Source organism: Aegilops tauschii, chromosome 1 (assembly GCF_002575655.3).
Source record: "Aegilops tauschii subsp. strangulata cultivar AL8/78 chromosome 1, Aet v6.0, whole genome shotgun sequence".
NCBI lineage: Eukaryota > Viridiplantae > Streptophyta > Magnoliopsida > Poales > Poaceae > Aegilops > Aegilops tauschii.
Window position 1 is genome coordinate 143467507 of NC_053035.3, and position 25580 is coordinate 143493086.

Sequence of the window (25580 nt, forward strand, 5' to 3'; positions counted from 1 at the left end):
TTACAGACGTGGCTCCGGACTTGTTGTAGAAGTATAATATATACTACATACTCCCTCTCCAGAAAGGTGTATACTCTACACTCTTCACAAATATGAAAAAATAAAATATTTGATACTAGCATACCACTTGTTAGGAAAATTAACTAGGTATCAAAAGTCAGTACTTTTAGTCCAGAGAAAATTATATATAGATTAAGACGACGATAGTTTTTAACAGAGAAGATAGAGTATATAATACTACTACGTGGTAAGACATGCATACTACTTTCCCGATATATATATGTACTCTATATTTAAAGATACTCGTTATTGCACTACACTTAAGAAGGTATATACTTATAGTCCATATTCAAAAAGGAAATATATGTACCACATACTCAAGTAACATGCACATACTCCACACTCCAATCATTTCTATATATACGACCGTCCTATGACTCATTTTCATGCAAAGGAGAAAAACAGGGGAACATACATGTTGTGTTTATGAACTTAGGCATTGTCATGCCTAAAACTGTGTCGTCACATTCTTCAAAAAATTAACTATATACTACATACTCCCTTTTTTGCCATATAGTTTTTACCCTGAGATATTTCATCTGAAAAAAGTTTAATACTCCATACTCCAATTTCATGATAATACTCCATACTCCACGGAAATGTATATCTCCTACCAACTAACAAGAATAGTCAACGTCAAGTTCCCATCCTTATCAATATAAACATTCTGTTGAATGTACGGAGCCAAGCCAAGAATTGAGGAGGTGGTTGACCCAGTGCATGCTTGCCGGGTTATTTAATTACAGAAAATCTATATTAGTTCCCTAATGGATTCCCTAGCACCCGCTAATCATATCCATCTACCCGGTTTACTTAGTGCTACGTGAGAGGGGAGGAGACACATGGAGGGCAGCTAACTAGGTGGTAACTACCACTGCTGGTAGATAAAATGTGTCTCACACACACTTATAAGGACATGATTGCATAACCAAATTAAACATCCACTTACATAGGTGGCTACTACAACCATGGCATTTGCACACACCAAAGTAAATTATTACATGCATAATTACATAGGTGGCTACTACACACATGACATTTCCGCACACCAATAAAGTAAACTATATATTACATGCATGATTAACTAGCATAAACGATCATCTGATCATCATCTACTTCTTGTGACGCTTGCTCTGCTTGTGCCTCGATCCGGGCTTGTTGATTTGGGTAACGAGGCACTTCCTCATGTCAACGATCCGCCTGTGCATCTCGTAGCATGTGTACACGCTCTTGGCCTCAAACCTGAGGTGAGGTTCATCCAGTTGCCGCATCCAGGCCCCGTGCCAGGATACGGGACTTGTTCTCTATGCATCCTGCTTCATCTTTTCGTGGTAGAGGTCGATGATGGCCGAGGCGAGTTCGACCAAGGAGTCCTTCTTCGTGCTACCCCAGACCGTGTAGTGGTCATGGATTTCTACAATGTTCTTGCAGGCCAAGCCCGTAACACTAAGCGCTTTTACATCGTTGGTGGTATCCAGCGTGGCGAACTTGTAGTCAGTGCTGTTGACAAACCTGTTGAAACGGTCGCAAGGCTCTTTGGCCATGCAGTAGTGGTAGATGAGGACATGATGGCGCACGCACAACTAGGCGACGACAACATTCTGATCTATGCCGGGACGACCGGCGGTGTACTGGAGGTCGATGCCGACCACCTTGTACTTGTCTCCAGCAAGCAACTGCTCAACACTGTTGATGTAGTCGTCCACCACGGCCGGGTCGATGGTGTAAACCACCGAGAGATCTGCCTCCCTCGCGTGGGTCTCCACTCTATGCTCGCCGAACTCCATTGGAGCGCCGCCGGACATCCCCTCTCTATGTGTCGTCGTGGGTGTGCTTGTTGTGTTGTGGGGCGCGATCGAAAGGTTGAAGAGACTAAGGTTATAATGGCCGCGGTAATTAAAGGGGAAGCTGGACAGCCAGGAATATCGGCAGGCCCTGATGGCAGTTCTAATTTGCAGCGCGTAACTCCAGCGTGCCGCACGTAACTGCATCGCGTGGCAACACGCGCGGCGCAACCACATGTATACGGGGCCCCCAACGTGATCGTGCGCACGCCCAACCGTTGGCAGAGGGCGCGCGGAGGGACGCGAGCAGAGCGCTCCGCGGTCGCCTCAACGGCGAGCAACGATATATATAGCAGTTGAACATGCAAGGAAAAGCTGTCCACAAGCCGAGGGCGCCGACGGACGCGAGCAGAGCGCGCCAACGGACGCGAGCAGAGCGCGCCGCGACGCCTAACGGCGAGCACAGCGCGTTGCGGCTCCTAACGGCGGGATAGACCTTCATTCAAGCCAATCAAAATAAGACTGGAACGGACATGTCTGTATTGAGCAAAGGGATCACACATGTCTGTATTGACTGGAACGAGAATGCAATAGCAAAATAAGAATTAAGGCCACGATGATGCGATCGTAGTGGTGGTTACAGGAGGCAAGAAGAAAGATGCATCCATCAATGTACGACCTCCTCCTCCTCAACTCAGTGCGCCGGCCGGGCCACCGACCAGCGGCTAAGGAGCGGTGGCTTGTGTGGCGAGGTCAAGGTGCTTCTCAACTAAGGCATCCAAGGCTTCTAGCCAGCTGAAGAAGGCCAGCATCGTAGCATCCTCACTGGCCTTGTAGATACCTATGTACACGATTCGCTCGTACACATGAATGTGTAGGACGATTTCTTGTATGGCGAGGCACCTCACGGCGAGCGCGACCTCCAGGTGGACATTCTTCGTGGCATCGGCGGGCAGTCGCAGGGCCACCAGTGCTTCAAAGAGGTTCTCACCATGGAGGCCTATTAGGGTGGCAGGCAATGAGGAGCCCGGGCGCGCGGGCTGGAGGAGTATGGCGATGTCGTCCGTGAGCTTCTTGACGGCGGTGAACCTGTTGGTGGTGCGAACGATCATCTGGTCCAACTGAGAGTCGTAGCTCGCGTCGACGGCGGCCATCCACCAGCCGGTCGCCAACACCGTATGAAGACGATCCACGGTGCCATGCCACAGGCCGGTGTCGTGGACCATCTGGCACAGCTGCTGGCTGCTCGCGCACATCGCCGCCATGGGTCTGGAGTGGGCACTTTTGCGCTTATTAGGGTAGGTGCTTAGGCAAATGCTTAGGTGCGTACAATGTGGTAGATGCATTGGAATGGAGGGGCGCCTTTATATGAGTGCAAACTGCGTTGCATTCACATCGTGCTGCCTCTTTTCCCGGTCCTCCCATTACTTCCCTCATGCATTCACCCAATGCTAATTGAAGGAGGATGCATCATTGGGCGTTCAACATTTCGGGAACCGCTACCCTCTCCGTCGTCTGTATTAAAGCCGTATCGGGAACTGCGCCAAATGCTGCCAAATCGAATAGTACTGCACCGCCCCGCTAATGATTCATGCGGCTCATCCAAAAGAACTATTTGTGATCAAGAGATGCACAAATCCTGCTCTCACTTTGCATACGGGTGTTCTATCTGAAACCATCATGCTTGTTGTGAGAAGCTCTGGTTTGTGAGAAGCTCTGGTTTGTGAGAAGCATATACCCAAACCTGCCCCAAATGGTACAAAAACTTTACCACGGCATGTTGATGCCCCTCCATGATAACATGCCAAGTTTCATGAATTTCAAACGAGTTTTGGATTTACTAGAATTTAAAAACCAGGTATCTCAATGTTTGTGGCCGAGTGACGGTGGCAGGGTGTTTGACATTCATTCCCATTTCTTGCAAGGGACCTAAGCATGCACCCAAGGACAAAGATTTGATTTTTCAACCAATTTATATGCATTGGAGCATGTGCATGTAGTTCAAATTTGAATTATGCACATAAATGCATTGAAAACTCACTTAATGCATAAAAATGTCCAAACGAATCCTGAAAAATCACAAAAAATAACACAACATTCATGTTGTTTTATGTTGACACGAGAAAAAATTTAAAAGGAATAAGAGGAAATGGATATCATTTCGCCCCCAAAGTTGGGGCGTTCCCTACCGAAATCATCATGCTTATTGTGAGAAGCTCTGGTTTGTGAGAATCATATACCCAAACCTGCCCAAATGGGACAAAAACATTACCACGCCATGTTGATGCCGCTCCATGATAGCATGTCAAGTTTCATGATGTCCAGACAAGTTTTGGATTTACTAGAATTTAAAAACCAGGTATCTCAATGTTTGCGGCCGAGTGACGATGGCAGGGTGCTTCACATTCATTCCCATTTCTTGCATGGGACCTAAGCATGCACCCAAGGACAAAAGATTTGATTTTTCAACCAATTTATATGCACCGGAGCATGTGCATGTAGTTCAAATTTGAATTATGCACATAAATGCATTCAAAACTCACTTAATGCATAAAAATGTCCAAACGAACCCCAAAAATTCAAAAAATAGCACAACACTCCTGTTGTTATATGTTGACACGAGAAAGAAATTGAAAGCAATAAGAGGCAATGCATATCGTTTCGCCCCCAAAGTTCGGACGTTCCCTACCGAAACCATCATGCTTGTTGTGAGAAGCTCTGCTTTGTGAGAAGCATATACCCAAACCTGCCCCAAATGGGACAAAAACTTTACCATGCCATGCTGATGCCGCTCCATGATAGCATGCCAAGTTTCATGAATTTCAGACAAGTTTTCGATTTACTAGAATTTAAAAACATGGTATCTCAATGTTTGCCGCCGAGTGACGGAGGCATGGTGCTTGACATTCATTTCCATTTCTTCAATGGGACCTAAGCAAGCACCCAAGGACAAAATATTTGATTTTTCAACCAATTTATATGCACCGGAGCATGTGCATGTAGTTCAAATTTGAATTATGCACATAAATGCATTGAACTCACTTAATGCATTAAAATTTCCAAACGAACCCCGAAAAATCACAAAAAATAATACAACACTCCTGTTGTTCTTTGTTGACACGAGAAAAAAATTGAAAGCAATAAGAGGCAATGGATATCGTTTCGCCCCCAAAGTTGGGGCGTTCTGTACCGAAACCATCATGCTTGTTGTGAGAAGCTATGGTTTGTGAGAAGCATATCCCCAAACCTACCTCAAATGGGATAAAAACTTTACCACGCCATGTTGATGCCGCTCCATGATAGCATGCCAAGTTTCATGAATTTCAGGCGAATTTTGGGTTTACTTGAATTTAAAAACCAGGTATCTCAATGTTTGCGGCCGAGTGACGATGGCATGGTGTTTGACATTCATTCCCATTTCTTGCATGGGACCTAAGCATGCACCCAAGGACAAAATATTTGATTTTCAACCAATTTATATGCACCGGAGCATGTGCATGTAGTTCAAATTTAAATTATGCACATAAATGCATTGAAAACTCACTTAATGCATAAAAATGTCCAAACGAATCCTGAAAAATCACAAAAAATAACACAACACTCATGTTGTTTTATGTTGACACGAGAAAAAATTTAAAAGGAATAAGAGGCAATGGATATCATTTCCCCCCCAAAGTTGGGGCGTTCCCTACCGAAATCATCATGCTTATTGTGAGAAGCTCTGGTTTGTGAGAATCATATACCCAAACCTGCCCAAATGGGACAAAAACTTTACCACGCCATGTTGATGCCGCTCCATGATAGCATGTCAAGTTTCATGATTTTCAGACAAGTTTTGGATTTACTAGAATTTAAAAACCAGGTATCTCAATGTTTGCGGCCGAGTGACGATGGCAGGGTGCTTCACATTCATTCCCATTTCTTGCATGGGACCTAAGCATGCACCCAAGGACAAAAGATTTGATTTTTCAACCAATTTATATGCACCGGAGCATGTGCATGTAGTTCAAAATTGAATTATGCACATAAATGCATTCAAAACTCACTTAATGCATAAAAATGTCCAAACGAACCCCAAAAATTCAAAAAAATAGCACAACACTCCTGTTGTTATATGTTGACACGAGAAAGAAATTGAAAGCAATAAGAGGCAATGCATATCATTTCGCCCCCAAAGTTCGGGCGTTCCCTACCGAAACCATCATGCTTGTTGTGACAAGCTCTGCTTTGTGAGAAGCATATACCCAAACCTGCCCCAAATGGGACAAAAACTTTACCATGCCATGCTGATGCCGCTCCATGATAGCATGCCAAGTTTCATGAATTTCAGACAAGTTTTCGGTTTACTAGAATTTAAAAACCAGGTATCTCAATGTTTGCCGCCGAGTGACGGAGGCATGGTGCTTGACATTCATTTCCATTTCTTCAATGGGACCTAAGCAAGCACCCAAGGACAAAATATTTGATTTTTCAACCAATTTATATGCACCGGAGCATGTGCATGTAGTTCAAATTTTAATTATGCACATAAATGCATTGAACTCACTTAATGCATTAAAATGTCCAAACGAACCCCGAAAAATCACAAAAAATAATACAACACTCCTGTTGTTCTTTGTTGACACGAGAAAAAATTTGAAAGCAATAAGAGGCAATGGATATCGTTTCGCCCCCAAAGTTGGGGCGTTCTGTACCGAAACCATCATGCTTGTTGTGAGAAGCTACGGTTTGTGAGAAGCATATCTCCAAACCTAACTCAAATGGGATAAAAACTTTACCACGCCATGTTGATGCCGCTCCATGATAGCATGCCAAGTTTCATGAATTTCAGGCGAATTTTGGGTTTACTAGAATTTAAAAACCAGGTATCTCAATGTTTGCGGCCGAGTGACGGTGGCATGGTGTTTGACATTCATTCCCATTTCTTGCATGGGACCTAAGCATGCACCCAAGGACAAAAAATTTGATTTTCAACCAATTTATATGCACCGGAGCATGTGCATGTAGTTCAAATTTAAATTATGCACATAAATGCATTGAAAACTCACTTAATACGTAAAAATGTCCAAACGAACCCCGAAAAATCACCAAAAAAGCACAACACTCCTGTTGTTCTATGTTGACACGAGAAAAAATTTAAAAGCAATAAGAGGCAATGGATATTGTTTCGCCCCCAAAGTTGGGGCGTTCCCTACCGAAATCATCATGCTTATTGTGAGAAGCTCTAGTTTGTGAGAATCATATACCCAAACCTGCCCAAATGGGACAAAAACTTTACCACGCCATGTTGATGCCGCTCCATGATAGCATGTCAAGTTTCATGATTTTCAGACAAGTTTTGGATTTACTAGAATTTAAAAACCAGGTATCTCAATGTTTGCGACCGAGTGACGATGGCAGGGTGCTTCACATTCACTCCCATTTCTTGCATGGGACCTAAGCATGCACCCAAGGACAAAAGATTTGTTTTTTCAACCAATTTATATGCACCGGAGCATGTGCATGTAGTTCAAATTTGAATTATGCACATAAATGCATTCAAAACTCACTTAATGCATAAAAATGTCCAAACGAACCCCAAAAATTCAAAAAAATAGCACAACACTCCTGTTGTTATATGTTGACACGAGAAATAAATTGAAAGCAATAAGAGGCAATGCATATCGTTTCGCCCCCAAAGTTCGGGCGTTCCCTACCGAAACCATCATGCTTGTTGTGAGAAGCTCTCCTTTGTGAGAAGCATATACCCAAACCTGCCCCAAATGGGACAAAAACTTTACCATGCCATGCTGATGCCGCTCCATGATAGCATGCCAAGTTTCATGAATTTCAGAGAAGTTTTCGATTTACTAGAATTTAAAAACCAGGTATCTCAATGTTTGCCGCCGAGTGACGGAGGCATGGTGCTTGACATTCATTTCCATTTCTTCAATGGGACCTAAGCAAGCACCCAAGGACAAAATATTTGATTTTTCAACCAATTTATATGCACCGGAGCATGTGCATGTAGTTCAAATTTGAATTAGGCACATAAATGCATTGAACTCACTTAATGCATTAAAATGTCCAAACGAACCCCGAAAAATCACAAAAAATAATACAACACTCCTGCTGTTCTTTGTTGACACGAGAAAAAATTGAAAGCAATAAGAGGCAATGGATATCGTTTCGCCCCCAAAGTTGGGGCGTTCTGTACCGAAACCATCATGCTTGTTGTGAGAAGCTATGGTTTGTGAGAAGCATATCCCCAAACCTACCTCAAATGGGATAAAAACTTTACCACACCATGTTGATGCCGCTCCATGATAGCATGCCAAGTTTCATGAATTTCAGGCGAATTTTGGGTTTACTAGAATTTAAAAACCAGGTATCTCAATGTTTGCGGCCGAGTGACGGTGGCATGGTGTTTGACATTCATTCCCATTTCTTGCATGGGACCTAAGCATGCACCCAAGGACAAAATATTTGATTTCCAACCAATTTATATGCACCGAAGCATGTGCATGTAGTTCAAATTTAAATTATGCACATAAATGCATTGAAAACTCACTTAATGCATAAAAATGTCCAAACGAATCCTGAAAAATCACAAAAAATAACACAACACTCATGTTGTTTTATGTTGACACGAGAAAAAATTTAAAAGGAATAAGAGGCAATGGATATCATTTCGCCCCCAAAGTTGGGGCGTTCCCTACCGAAATCATCATGCTTATTGTGAGAAGCTCTGGTTTGTGAGAATCATATACCCAAACCTGCCCAAATGGGACAAAAACTTTACCACGCCATGTTGATGCCGCTCCATGATAGCATGTCAAGTTTCATGATTTTCAGACAAGTTTTGGATTTACTAGAATTTAAAAACCAGGTATCTCAATGTTTGCGGCCGAGTGACGATGGCAGGGTGCTTCACATTCATTCCCATTTCTTGCATGGGACCTAAGCATGCACCCAAGGACAAAAGATTTGATTTTTCAACCAATTTATATGCACCGGAGCATGTGCATGTAGTTCAAATTTGAATTATGCACATAAATGCATTCAAAACTCACTTAATGCATAAAAATGTCCAAACGAACCCCAAAAATTCAAAAAAATAGCACAACACTCCTGTTGTTATATGTTGACACGAGAAAGAAATTGAAAGCAATAAGAGGCAATGCATATCGTTTCGCCCCCAAAGTTCGGGCGTTCCCTACCGAAACCATCATGCTTGTTGTGAGAAGCTCTGCTTTGTGAGAAGCATATACCCAAACCTGCCCCAAATGGGACAAAAACTTTACCATGCCATGCTGATGCCGCTCCATGATAGCATGCCAAGTTTCATGAATTTCAGACAAGTTTTCGGTTTACTAGAATTTAAAAACCAGGTATCTCAATGTTTGCCGCCGAGTGACGGAGGCATGGTGCTTGACATTCATTTCCATTTCTTCAATGGGACCTAAGCAAGCACCCAAGGACAAAATATTTGATTTTTCAACCAATTTATATGCACCGGAGCATGTGCATGTAGTTCAAATTTTAATTATGCACATAAATGCATTGAACTCACTTAATGCATTAAAATGTCCAAACGAACCCCGAAAAATCACAAAAAATAATACAACACTCCTGTTGTTCTTTGTTGACACGAGAAAAAATTTGAAAGCAATAAGAGGCAATGGATATCGTTTCGCCCCCAAAGTTGGGGCGTTCTGTACCGAAACCATCATGCTTGTTGTGAGAAGCTATGGTTTGTGAGAAGCATATCCCCAAACCTACCTCAAATGGGATAAAAACTTTACCACGCCATGTTGATGCCGCTCCATGATAGCATGCCAAGTTTCATGAATTTCAGGCGAATTTTGGGTTTACTAGAATTTAAAAACCAGGTATCTCAATGTTTGCGGCCGAGTGACGGTGGCATGGTGTTTGACATTCATTCCCATTTCTTGCATGGGACCTAAGCATGCACCCAAGGACAAAATATTTGATTTTCAACCAATTTATATGCACCGGAGCATGTGCATGTAGTTCAAATTTAAATTATGCACATAAATGCATTGAAAACTCACTTAATGCATAAAAATGTCCAAACGAATCCTGAAAAATCACAAAAAATAACACAACACTCATGTTGTTTTATGTTGACACGAGAAAAAATTTAAAAGGAATAAGAGGCAATGGATATCATTTCCCCCCCAAAGTTGGGGCGTTCCCTACCGAAATCATCATGCTTATTGTGAGAAGCTCTGGTTTGTGAGAATCATATACCCAAACCTGCCCAAATGGGACAAAAACTTTACCACGCCATGTTGATGCCGCTCCATGATAGCATGTCAAGTTTCATGATTTTCAGACAAGTTTTGGATTTACTAGAATTTAAAAACCAGGTATCTCAATGTTTGCGGCCGAGTGACGATGGCAGGGTGCTTCACATTCATTCCCATTTCTTGCATGGGACCTAAGCATGCACCCAAGGACAAAAGATTTGATTTTTCAACCAATTTATATGCACCGGAGCATGTGCATGTAGTTCAAAATTGAATTATGCACATAAATGCATTCAAAACTCACTTAATGCATAAAAATGTCCAAACGAACCCCAAAAATTCAAAAAAATAGCACAACACTCCTGTTGTTATATGTTGACACGAGAAAGAAATTGAAAGCAATAAGAGGCAATGCATATCATTTCGCCCCCAAAGTTCGGGCGTTCCCTACCGAAACCATCATGCTTGTTGTGACAAGCTCTGCTTTGTGAGAAGCATATACCCAAACCTGCCCCAAATGGGACAAAAACTTTACCATGCCATGCTGATGCCGCTCCATGATAGCATGCCAAGTTTCATGAATTTCAGACAAGTTTTCGGTTTACTAGAATTTAAAAACCAGGTATCTCAATGTTTGCCGCCGAGTGACGGAGGCATGGTGCTTGACATTCATTTCCATTTCTTCAATGGGACCTAAGCAAGCACCCAAGGACAAAATATTTGATTTTTCAACCAATTTATATGCACCGGAGCATGTGCATGTAGTTCAAATTTTAATTATGCACATAAATGCATTGAACTCACTTAATGCATTAAAATGTCCAAACGAACCCCGAAAAATCACAAAAAATAATACAACACTCCTGTTGTTCTTTGTTGACACGAGAAAAAATTTGAAAGCAATAAGAGGCAATGGATATCGTTTCGCCCCCAAAGTTGGGGCGTTCTGTACCGAAACCATCATGCTTGTTGTGAGAAGCTATGGTTTGTGAGAAGCATATCTCCAAACCTACCTCAAATGGGATAAAAACTTTACCACGCCATGTTGATGCCGCTCCATGATAGCATGCCAAGTTTCATGAATTTCAGGCGAATTTTGGGTTTACTAGAATTTAAAAACCAGGTATCTCAATGTTTGCGGCCGAGTGACGGTGGCATGGTGTTTGACATTCATTCCCATTTCTTGCATGGGACCTAAGCATGCACCCAAGGACAAAATATTTGATTTTCAACCAATTTATATGCACCGGAGCATGTGCATGTAGTTCAAATTTAAATTATGCACATAAATGCATTGAAAACTCACTTAATACATAAAAATTTCCAAACGAACCCCGAAAAATCACCAAAAAAAGCACAACACTCCTGTTGTTCTATGTTGACACGAGAAAAAATTTAAAAGCAATAAGAGGCAATGGATATTGTTTCGCCCCCAAAGTTGGGGCGTTCCCTACCGAAATCATCATGCTTATTGTGAGAAGCTCTAGTTTGTGAGAATCATATACCCAAACCTGCCCAAATGGGACAAAAACTTTACCATGCCATGTTGATGCCGCTCCATGATAGCATGTCAAGTTTCATGATTTTCATACAAGTTTTGGATTTACTAGAATTTAAAAACCAGGTATCTCAATGTTTGCGGCCGAGTGACGATGGCAGGGTGCTTCACATTCATTCCCATTTCTTGCATGGGACCTAAGCATGCACCCAAGGACAAAAGATTTGTTTTTTCAACCAATTTATATGCACCGGAGCATGTGCATGTAGTTCAAATTTGAATTATGCACATAAATGCATTCAAAACTCACTTAATGCATAAAAATGTCCAAACGAACCCCAAAAATTCAAAAAAATAGCACAACACTCCTGTTGTTATATGTTGACACGAGAAATAAATTGAAAGCAATAAGAGGCAATGCATATCGTTTCGCCCCCAAAGTTCGGGCGTTCCCTACCGAAACCATCATGCTTGTTGTGAGAAGCTCTGCTTTGTGAGAAGCATATACCCAAACCTGCCCCAAATGGGACAAAAACTTTACCATGCCATGCTGATGCCGCTCCATGATAGCATGCCAAGTTTCATGAATTTCAGACAAGTTTTCGATTTACTAGAATTTAAAAACCAGGTATCTCAATGTTTGCCGCCGAGTGACGGAGGCATGGTGCTTGACATTCATTTCCATTTCTTCAATGGGACCTAAGCAAGCACCCAAGGACAAAATATTTGATTTTTCAACCAATTTATATGCACCGGAGCATGTGCATGTAGTTCAAATTTGAATTAGGCACATAAATGCATTGAACTCACTTAATGCATTAAAATGTCCAAACGAACCCCGAAAAATCACAAAAAATAATACAACACTCCTGTTGTTCTTTGTTGACACGAGAAAAAAATTGAAAGCAATAAGAGGCAATGGATATCGTTTCGCCCCCAAAGTTGGGGCGTTCTGTACCGAAACCATCATGCTTGTTGTGAGAAGCTATGGTTTGTGAGAAGCATATCCCCAAACCTACCTCAAATGGGATAAAAACTTTACCACACCATGTTGATGCCGCTCCATGATAGCATGCCAAGTTTCATGAATTTCAGGCGAATTTTGGGTTTACTAGAATTTAAAAACCAGGTATCTCAATGTTTGCGGCCAAGTGACGGTGGCATGGTGTTTGACATTCATTCCCATTTCTTGCATGGGACCTAAGCATGCACCCAAGGACAAAATATTTGATTTTCAACCAATTTATATGCACCGGAGCATGTGCATGTAGTTCAAATTTAAATTATGCACATAAATGCATTGAAAACTCACTTAATGCATAAAAATGTCAAAATGAATCCTGAAAAATCACAAAAAATAACACAACACTCATGTTGTTTTATGTTGACACGAGAAAAAATTTAAAAGGAATAAGAGGCAATGGATATCATTTCGCCCCCAAAGTTGGGGCGTTCCCTACCGAAATCATCATGCTTATTGTGAGAAGCTCTGGTTTGTGAGAATCATATACCCAAACCTGCCCAAATGGGACAAAAACTTTACCACGCCATGTTGATGCCGCTCCATGATAGCATGTCAAGTTTCATGATTTTCAGACAAGTTTTGGATTTACTAGAATTTAAAAACCAGGTATCTCAATGTTTGCGGCCGAGTGACGATGGCAGGGTGCTTCACATTCATTCCCATTTCTTGCATGGGACCTAAGCATGCACCCAAGGACAAAAGATTTGATTTTTCAACCAATTTATATGCACCGGAGCATGTGCATGTAGTTCAAATTTGAATTATGCACATAAATGCATTCAAAACTCACTTAATGCATAAAAATGTCCAAACGAACCCCAAAAATTCAAAAAAATAGCACAACACTCCTGTTGTTATATGTTGACACGAGAAAGAAATTGAAAGCAATAAGAGGCAATGCATATCGTTTCGCCCCCAAAGTTCGGGCGTTCCCTACCGAAACCATCATGCTTGTTGTGAGAAGCTCTGCTTTGTGAGAAGCATATACCCAAACCTGCCCCAAATGGGACAAAAACTTTACCATGCCATGCTGATGCCGCTCCATGATAGCATGCCAAGTTTCATGAATTTCAGACAAGTTTTCGATTTACTAGAATTTAAAAACCAGGTATCTCAATGTTTGCCGCCGAGTGACGGAGGCATGGTGCTTGACATTCATTTCCATTTCTTCAATGGGACCTAAGCAAGCACCCAAGGACAAAATATTTGATTTTTCAACCAATTTATATGCACCGGAGCATGTGCATGTAGTTCAAATTTGAATTATGCACATAAATGCATTGAACTCACTTAATGCATTAAAATGTCCAAACGAACCCCGAAAAATCACAAAAAATAATACAACACTCCTGTTGTTCTTTGTTGACACGAGAAAAAAATTGAAAGCAATAAGAGGCAATGGATATCGTTTCGCCCCCAAAGTTGGGGCGTTCTGTACCGAAACCATCATGCTTGTTGTGAGAAGCTATGGTTTGTGAGAAGCATATCCCCAAACCTACCTCAAATGGGATAAAAACTTTACCACGCCATGTTGATGCCGCTCCATGATAGCATGCCAAGTTTCATGAATTTCAGGCGAATTTTGGGTTTACTTGAATTTAAAAACCAGGTATCTCAATGTTTGCGGCCGAGTGACGGTGGCATGGTGTTTGACATTCATTCCCATTTCTTGCATGGGACCTAAGCATGCACCCAAGGACAAAATATTTGATTTTCAACCAATTTATATGCACCGGAGCATGTGCATGTAGTTCAAATTTAAATTATGCACATAAATGCATTGAAAACTCACTTAATACATAAAAATGTCCAAACGAACCCCGAAAAATCACCAAAAAAAGCACAACACTCCTGTTGTTCTATGTTGACACGAGAAAAAATTTAAAAGCAATAAGAGGCAATGGATATTGTTTCGCCCCCAAAGTTGGGGCGTTCCCTACCGAAATCATCATGCTTATTGTGAGAAGCTCTAGTTTGTGAGAATCATATACCCAAACCTGCCCAAATGGGACAAAAACTTTACCACGCCATGTTGATGCCGCTCCATGATAGCATGTCAAGTTTCATGATTTTCAGACAAGTTTTGGATTTACTAGAATTTAAAAACCAGGTATCTCAATGTTTGCGGCCGAGTGACGATGGCAGGGTGCTTCACATTCATTCCCATTTCTTGCATGGGACCTAAGAATGCACCCAAGGACAAAAGATTTGATTTTTCAACCAATTTATATGCACCGGAGCATGTGCATGTAGTTCAAATTTGAATTATGCACATAAATGCATTCAAAACTCACTTAATGCATAAAAATGTCCAAACGAACCCCAAAAATTCAAAAAAATAGCACAACACTCCTGTTGTTATATGTTGACACGAGAAAGAAATTGAAAGCAATAAGAGGCAATGCATATCGTTTCGCCCCCAAAGTTCGGGCGTTCCCTACCGAAACCATCATGCTTGTTGTGAGAAGCTCTGCTTTGTGAGAAGCATATACCCAAACCTGCCCCAAATGGGACAAAAACTTTACCATGCCATGCTGATGCCGCTCCATGATAGCATGCCAAGTTTCATGAATTTCAGACAAGTTTTCGATTTACTAGAATTTAAAAACCAGGTATCTCAATGTTTGCCGCCGAGTGACGGAGGCATGGTGCTTGACATTCATTTCCATTTCTTCAATGGGACCTAAGTAAGCACCCAAGGACAAAATATTTGATTTTTCAACCAATTTATATGCACCGGAGCATGTGCATGTAGTTCAAATTTGAATTATGCACATAAATGCATTGAACTCACTTAATGCATTAAAATGTCCAAACGAACCCCGAAAAATCACAAAAAATAATACAACACTCCTGTTGTTCTTTGTTGACACGAGAAAAAAATTGAAAGCAATAAGAGGCAATGGATATCGTTTCGCCCCCAAAGTTGGGGCGTTCTGTACCGAAACCATCATGCTTGTTGTGAGAAGCTATGGTTTGTGAGAAGCATATCCCCAAACCTACCTCAAATGGGATAAAAACTTTACCACACCATGTTGATGCCGCTCCATGATAGCATGCCAAGTTTCATGAATTTCAGGCGAATTTTGGGTTTACTAGAATTTAAAAACCAGGTATCTCAATGTTTGCGGCCGAGTGACGGTGGCATGGTGTTTGACATTCATTCCCATTTCTTGCATGGGACCTAAGCATGCACCCAAGGACAAAATATTTGATTTTCAACCAATTTATATGCACCGGAGCATGTGCATGTAGTTCAAATTTAAATTATGCACATAAATGCATTGAAAACTCACTTAATACATAAAAATGTCCAAACGAATCCCGAAAAATCATAAAAAATAACACAACACTCATGTTGTTTTATGTTGACACGAGAAAAAATTTAAAAGGAATAAGAGGCAATGGATATCATTTCGCCCCCAAAGTTGGGGCGTTCCCTACCGAAATCATCATGCTTATTGTGAGAAGCTCTGGTTTGTGAGAATCATATACCCAAACCTGCCCAAATGGGACAAAAACTTTACCACGCCATGTTGATGCCGCTCCATGATAGCATGTCAAGTTTCATGATTTTCAGACAAGTTTTGGATTTACTAGAATTTAAAAACCAGGTATCTCAATGTTTGCGGCCGAGTGACGATGGCAGGGTGCTTCACATTCATTCCCATTTCTTGCATGGGACCTAAGCATGCACCCAAGGACAAAAGATTTGATTTTTCAACCAATTTATATGCACCGGAGCATGTGCATGTAGTTCAAATTTGAATTATGCACATAAATGCATTCAAAACTCACTTAATGCATAAAAATGTCCAAACGAACCCCAAAAATTCAAAAAAATAGCACAACACTCCTGTTGTTATATGTTGACACGAGAAAGAAATTGAAAGCAATAAGAGGCAATGCATATCGTTTCGCCCCCAAAGTTCGGGCGTTCCCTACCGAAACCATCATGCTTGTTGTGACAAGCTCTGCTTTGTGAGAAGCATATACCCAAACCTGCCCCAAATGGGACAAAAACTTTACCATGCCATGCTGATGCCGCTCCATGATAGCATGCCAAGTTTCATGAATTTCAGACAAGTTTTCGATTTACTAGAATTTAAAAACCAGGTATCTCAATGTTTGCCGCCGAGTGACGGAGGCATGGTGCTTGACATTCATTTCCATTTCTTCAATGGGACCTAAGCAAGCACCCAAGGACAAAATATTTGATTTTTCAACCAATTTATATGCACCGGAGCATGTGCATGTAGTTCAAATTTGAATTATGCACATAAATGCATTGAACTCACTTAATGCATTAAAATGTCCAAACGAACCCCGAAAAATCACAAAAAATAATACAACACTCCTGTTGTTCTTTGTTGACACGAGAAAAAAATTGAAAGCAATAAGAGGCAATGGATATCGTTTCGCCCCCAAAGTTGGGGCGTTCTGTACCGAAACCATCATGCTTGTTGTGAGAAGCTATGGTTTGTGAGAAGCATATCCCCAAACCTACCTCAAATGGGATAAAAACTTTACCACGCCATGTTGATGCCGCTCCATGATAGCATGCCAAGTTTCATGAATTTCAGGCGAATTTTGGGTTTACTTGAATTTAAAAACCAGGTATCTCAATGTTTGCGGCCGAGTGACGGTGGCATGGTGTTTGACATTCATTCCCATTTCTTGCATGGGACCTAAGCATGCACCCAAGGACAAAATATTTGATTTTCAACCAATTTATATGCACCGGAGCATGTGCATGTAGTTCAAATTTAAATTATGCACATAAATGCATTGAAAACTCACTTAATGCATAAAAATGTCCAAACGAATCCTGAAAAATCACAAAAAATAACACAACACTCATGTTGTTTTATGTTGACACGAGAAAAAATTTAAAAGGAATAAGAGGCAATGGATATCATTTCCCCCCCAAAGTTGGGGCGTTCCCTACTGAAATCATCATGCTTATTGTGAGAAGCTCTGGTTTGTGAGAATCATATACCCAAACCTGCCCAAATGGGACAAAAACTTTACCACGCCATGTTGATGCCGCTCCATGATAGCATGTCAAGTTTCATGATTTTCAGACAAGTTTTGGATTTACTAGAATTTAAAAACCAGGTATCTCAATGTTTGCGGCCGAGTGACGATGGCAGGGTGCTTCACATTCATTCCCATTTCTTGCATGGGACCTAAGCATGCACCCAAGGACAAAAGATTTGATTTTTCAACCAATTTATATGCACCGGAGCATGTGCATGTAGTTCAAAATTGAATTATGCACATAAATGCATTCAAAACTCACTTAATGCATAAAAATGTCCAAACGAACCCCAAAAATTCAAAAAAATAGCACAACACTCCTGTTGTTATATGTTGACACGAGAAAGAAATTGAAAGCAATAAGAGGCAATGCATATCATTTCGCCCCCAAAGTTCGGGCGTTCCCTACCGAAACCATCATGCTTGTTGTGACAAGCTCTGCTTTGTGAGAAGCATATACCCAAACCTGCCCCAAATGGGACAAAAACTTTACCATGCCATGCTGATGCCGCTCCATGATAGCATGCCAAGTTTCATGAATTTCAGACAAGTTTTCGGTTTACTAGAATTTAAAAACCAGGTATCTCAATGTTTGCCGCCGAGTGACGGAGGCATGGTGCTTGACATTCATTTCCATTTCTTCAATGGGACCTAAGCAAGCACCCAAGGACAAAATATTTGATTTTTCAACCAATTTATATGCACCGGAGCATGTGCATGTAGTTCAAATTTTAATTATGCACATAAATGCATTGAACTCACTTAATGCATTAAAATGTCCAAACGAACCCCGAAAAATCACAAAAAATAATACAACACTCCTGTTGTTCTTTGTTGACACGAGAAAAAATTTGAAAGCAATAAGAGGCAATGGATATCGTTTCGCCCCCAAAGTTGGGGCGTTCTGTACCGAAACCATCATGCTTGTTGTGAGAAGCTACGGTTTGTGAGAAGCATATCTCCAAACCTAACTCAAATGGGATAAAAACTTTACCACGCCATGTTGATGCCGCTCCATGATAGCATGCCAAGTTTCATGAATTTCAGGCGAATTTTGGGTTTACTAGAATTTAAAAACCAGGTATCTCAATGTTTGCGGCCGAGTGACGGTGGCATGGTGTTTGACATTCATTCCCATTTCTTGCATGGGACCTAAGCATGCACCCAAGGACAAAATATTTGATTTTCAACCAATTTATATGCACCGGAGCATGTGCATGTAGTTCAAATTTAAATTATGCACATAAATGCATTGAAAACTCACTTAATACATAAAAATTTCCAAACGAACCCCGAAAAATCACCAAAAAAAGCACAACACTCCTGTTGTTCTATGTTGACACGAGAAAAAATTTAAAAGCAATAAGAGGCAATGGATATTGTTTCGCCCCCAAAGTTGGGGCGTTCCCTACCGAAATCATCATGCTTATTGTGAGAAGCTCTAGTTTGTGAGAATCATATACCCAAACCTGCCCAAATGGGACAAAAACTTTACCATGCCATGTTGATGCCGCTCCATGATAGCATGTCAAGTTTCATGATTTTCATACAAGTTTTGGATTTACTAGAATTTAAAAACCAGGTATCTCAATGTTTGCGGCCGAGTGACGATGGCAGGGTGCTTCACATTCATTCCCATTTCTTGCATGGGACCTAAGCATGCACCCAAGGACAAAAGATTTGTTTTTTCAACCAATTTATATGCACCGGAGCATGTGCATGTAGTTCAAATTTGAATTATGCACATAAATGCATTCAAAACTCACTTAATGCATAAAAATGTCCAAACGAACCCCAAAAATTCAAAAAAATAGCACAACACTCCTGTTGTTATATGTTGACACGAGAAATAAATTGAAAGCAATAAGAGGCAATGCATATCGTTTCGCCCCCAAAGTTCGGGCGTTCCCTACCGAAACCATCATGCTTGTTGTGAGAAGCTCTGCTTTGTGAGAAGCATATACCCAAACCTGCCCCAAATGGGACAAAAACTTTACCATGCCATGCTGATGCCGCTCCATGATAGCATGCCAAGTTTCATGAATTTCAGACAAGTTTTCGATTTACTAGAATTTAAAAACCAGGTATCTCAATGTTTGCCGCCGAGTGACGGAGGCATGGTGCTTGACATTCATTTCCATTTCTTCAATGGGACCTAAGCAAGCACCCAAGGACAAAATATTTGATTTTTCAACCAATTTATATGCACCGGAGCATGTGCATGTAGTTCAAATTTGAATTAGGCACATAAATGCATTGAACTCACTTAATGCATTAAAATGTCCAAACGAACCCCGAAAAATCACAAAAAATAATACAACACTCCTGTTGTTCTTTGTTGACACGAGAAAAAAATTGAAAGCAATAAGAGGCAATGGATATCGTTTCGCCCCCAAAGTTGGGGCGTTCTGTACCGAAACCATCATGCTTGTTGTGAGAAGCTATGGTTTGTGAGAAGCATATCCCCAAACCTACCTCAAATGGGATAAAAACTTTACCACACCATGTTGATGCCGCTCCATGATAGCATGCCAAGTTTCATGAATTTCAGGCGAATTTTGGGTTTACTAGAATTTAAAAACCAGGTATCTCAATGTTTGCGGCCAAGTGACGGTGGCATGGTGTTTGACATTCATTCCCATTTCTTGCATGGGACCTAAGCATGCACCCAAGGACAAAATATTTGATTTTCAACCAATTTATATGCACCGGAGCATGTGCATGTAGTTCAAATTTAAATTATGCACATAAATGCATTGAAAACTCACTTAATGCATAAAAATGTCAAAATGAATCCTGAAAAATCACAAAAAATAACACAACACTCATGTTGTTTTATGTTGACACGAGAAAAAATTTAAAAGGAATAAGAGGCAATGGATATCATTTCGCCCCCAAAGTTGGGGCGTTCCCTACCGAAATCATCATGCTTATTGTGAGAAGCTCTGGTTTGTGAGAATCATATACCCAAACCTGCCCAAATGGGACAAAAACTTTACCACGCCATGTTGATGCCGCTCCATGATAGCATGTCAAGTTTCATGATTTTCAGACAAGTTTTGGATTTACTAGAATTTAAAAACCAGGTATCTCAATGTTTGCGGCCGAGTGACGATGGCAGGGTGCTTCACATTCATTCCCATTTCTTGCATGGGACCTAAGCATGCACCCAAGGACAAAAGATTTGATTTTTCAACCAATTTATATGCACCGGAGCATGTGCATGTAGTTCAAATTTGAATTATGCACATAAATGCATTCAAAACTCACTTAATGCATAAAAATGTCCAAACGAACCCCAAAAATTCAAAAAAATAGCACAACACTCCTGTTGTTATATGTTGACACGAGAAAGAAATTGAAAGCAATAAGAGGCAATGCATATCGTTTCGCCCCCAAAGTTCGGGCGTTCCCTACCGAAACCATCATGCTTGTTGTGAGAAGCTCTGCTTTGTGAGAAGCATATACCCAAACCTGCCCCAAATGGGACAAAAACTTTACCATGCCATGCTGATGCCGCTCCATGATAGCATGCCAAGTTTCATGAATTTCAGACAAGTTTTCGATTTACTAGAATTTAAAAACCAGGTATCTCAATGTTTGCCGCCGAGTGACGGAGGCATGGTGCTTGACATTCATTTCCATTTCTTCAATGGGACCTAAGCAAGCACCCAAGGACAAAATATTTGATTTTTCAACCAATTTATATGCACCGGAGCATGTGCATGTAGTTCAAATTTGAATTATGCACATAAATGCATTGAACTCACTTAATGCATTAAAATGTCCAAACGAACCCCGAAAAATCACAAAAAATAATACAACACTCCTGTTGTTCTTTGTTGACACGAGAAAAAAATTGAAAGCAATAAGAGGCAATGGATATCGTTTCGCCCCCAAAGTTGGGGCGTTCTGTACCGAAACCATCATGCTTGTTGTGAGAAGCTATGGTTTGTGAGAAGCATATCCCCAAACCTACCTCAAATGGGATAAAAACTTTACCACGCCATGTTGATGCCGCTCCATGATAGCATGCCAAGTTTCATGAATTTCAGGCGAATTTTGGGTTTACTTGAATTTAAAAACCAGGTATCTCAATGTTTGCGGCCGAGTGACGGTGGCATGGTGTTTGACATTCATTCCCATTTCTTGCATGGGACCTAAGCATGCACCCAAGGACAAAATATTTGATTTTCAACCAATTTATATGCACCGGAGCATGTGCATGTAGTTCAAATTTAAATTATGCACATAAATGCATTGAAAACTCACTTAATACATAAAAATGTCCAAACGAACCCCGAAAAATCACCAAAAAAAGCACAACACTCCTGTTGTTCTATGTTGACACGAGAAAAAATTTAAAAGCAATAAGAGGCAATGGATATTGTTTCGCCCCCAAAGTTGGGGCGTTCCCTACCGAAATCATCATGCTTATTGTGAGAAGCTCTAGTTTGTGAGAATCATATACCCAAACCTGCCCAAATGGGACAAAAACTTTACCACGCCATGTTGATGCCGCTCCATGATAGCATGTCAAGTTTCATGATTTTCAGACAAGTTTTGGATTTACTAGAATTTAAAAACCAGGTATCTCAATGTTTGCGGCCGAGTGACGATGGCAGGGTGCTTCACATTCATTCCCATTTCTTGCATGGGACCTAAGAATGCACCCAAGGACAAAAGATTTGATTTTTCAACCAATTTATATGCACCGGAGCATGTGCATGTAGTTCAAATTTGAATTATGCACATAAATGCATTCAAAACTCACTTAATGCATAAAAATGTCCAAACGAACCCCAAAAATTCAAAAAAATAGCACAACACTCCTGTTGTTATATGTTGACACGAGAAAGAAATTGAAAGCAATAAGAGGCAATGCATATCGTTTCGCCCCCAAAGTTCGGGCGTTCCCTACCGAAACCATCATGCTTGTTGTGAGAAGCTCTGCTTTGTGAGAAGCATATACCCAAACCTGCCCCAAATGGGACAAAAACTTTACCATGCCATGCTGATGCCGCTCCATGATAGCATGCCAAGTTTCATGAATTTCAGACAAGTTTTCGATTTACTAGAATTTAAAAACCAGGTATCTCAATGTTTGCCGCCGAGTGACGGAGGCATGGTGCTTGACATTCATTTCCATTTCTTCAATGGGACCTAAGTAAGCACCCAAGGACAAAATATTTGATTTTTCAACCAATTTATATGCACCGGAGCATGTGCATGTAGTTCAAATTTGAATTATGCACATAAATGCATTGAACTCACTTAATGCATTAAAATGTCCAAACGAACCCCGAAAAATCACAAAAAATAATACAACACTCCTGTTGTTCTTTGTTGACACGAGAAAAAAATTGAAAGCAATAAGAGGCAATGGATATCGTTTCGCCCCCAAAGTTGGGGCGTTCTGTACCGAAACCATCATGCTTGTTGTGAGAAGCTATGGTTTGTGAGAAGCATATCCCCAAACCTACCTCAAATGGGATAAAAACTTTACCACACCATGTTGATGCCGCTCCATGATAGCATGCCAAGTTTCATGAATTTCAGGCGAATTTTGGGTTTACTAGAATTTAAAAACCAGGTATCTCAATGTTTGCGGCCGAGTGACGGTGGCATGGTGTTTGACATTCATTCCCATTTCTTGCATGGGACCTAAGCATGCACCCAAGGACAAAATATTTGATTTTCAACCAATTTATATGCACCGGAGCATGTGCATGTAGTTCAAATTTAAATTATGCACATAAATGCATTGAAAACTCACTTAATACATAAAAATGTCCAAACGAATCCCGAAAAATCATAAAAAATAACACAACACTCATGTTGTTTTATGTTGACACGAGAAAAAATTTAAAAGGAATAAGAGGCAATGGATATCATTTCGCCCCCAAAGTTGGGGCGTTCCCTACCGAAATCATCATGCTTATTGTGAGAAGCTCTGGTTTGTGAGAATCATATACCCAAACCTGCCCAAATGGGACAAAAACTTTACCACGCCATGTTGATGCCGCTCCATGATAGCATGTCAAGTTTCATGATTTTCAGACAAGTTTTGGATTTACTAGAATTTAAAAACCAGGTATCTCAATGTTTGCGGCCGAGTGACGATGGCAGGGTGCTTCACATTCATTCCCATTTCTTGCATGGGACCTAAGCATGCACCCAAGGACAAAAGATTTGATTTTTCAACCAATTTATATGCACCGGAGCATGTGCATGTAGTTCAAATTTGAATTATGCACATAAATGCATTCAAAACTCACTTAATGCATAAAAATGTCCAAACGAACCCCAAAAATTCAAAAAAATAGCACAACACTCCTGTTGTTATATGTTGACACGAGAAAGAAATTGAAAGCAATAAGAGGCAATGCATATCGTTTCGCCCCCAAAGTTCGGGCGTTCCCTACCGAAACCATCATGCTTGTTGTGACAAGCTCTGCTTTGTGAGAAGCATATACCCAAACCTGCCCCAAATGGGACAAAAACTTTACCATGCCATGCTGATGCCGCTCCATGATAGCATGCCAAGTTTCATGAATTTCAGACAAGTTTTCGATTTACTAGAATTTAAAAACCAGGTATCTCAATGTTTGCCGCCGAGTGACGGAGGCATGGTGCTTGACATTCATTTCCATTTCTTCAATGGGACCTAAGCAAGCACCCAAGGACAAAATATTTGATTTTTCAACCAATTTATATGCACCGGAGCATGTGCATGTAGTTCAAATTTGAATTATGCACATAAATGCATTGAACTCACTTAATGCATTAAAATGTCCAAACGAACCCCGAAAAATCACAAAAAATAATACAACACTCCTGTTGTTCTTTGTTGACACGAGAAAAAAATTGAAAGCAATAAGAGGCAATGGATATCGTTTCGCCCCCAAAGTTGGGGCGTTCTGTACCGAAACCATCATGCTTGTTGTGAGAAGCTATGGTTTGTGAGAAGCATATCCCCAAACCTACCTCAAATGGGATAAAAACTTTACCACGCCATGTTGATGCCGCTCCATGATAGCATGCCAAGTTTCATGAATTTCAGGCGAATTTTGGGTTTACTTGAATTTAAAAACCAGGTATCTCAATGTTTGCGGCCGAGTGACGGTGGCATGGTGTTTGACATTCATTCCCATTTCTTGCATGGGACCTAAGCATGCACCCAAGGACAAAATATTTGATTTTCAACCAATTTATATGCACCGGAGCATGTGCATGTAGTTCAAATTTAAATTATGCACATAAATGCATTGAAAACTCACTTAATACATAAAAATGTCCAAACGAACCCCGAAAAATCACCAAAAAAAGCACAACACTCCTGTTGTTCTATGTTGACACGAGAAAAAATTTAAAAGCAATAAGAGGCAATGGATATTGTTTCGCCCCCAAAGTTGGGGCGTTCCCTACCGAAATCATCATGCTTATTGTGAGAAGCTCCAGTTTGTGAGAATCATATACCCAAACCTGCCCAAATGGGACAAAAACTTTACCACGCCATGTTGATGCCGCTCCATGATAGCATGTCAAGTTTCATGATTTTCAGACAAGTTTTGGATTTACTAGAATTTAAAAACCAGGTATCTCAATGTTTGCGGCCGAGTGACGATGGCAGGGTGCTTCACATTCATTCCCATTTCTTGCATGGGACCTAAGCATGCACCCAAGGACAAAAGATTTGTTTTTTCAACCAATTTATATGCACCGGAGCATGTGCATGTAGTTCAAATTTGAATTATGCACATAAATGCATTCAAAACTCACTTAATGCATAAAAATGTCCAAACGAACCCCAAAAATTCAAAAAAATAGCACAACACTCCTGTTGTTATATGTTGACACGAGAAATAAATTGAAAGCAATAAGAGGCAATGCATATCGTTTCGCCCCCAAAGTTCGGGCGT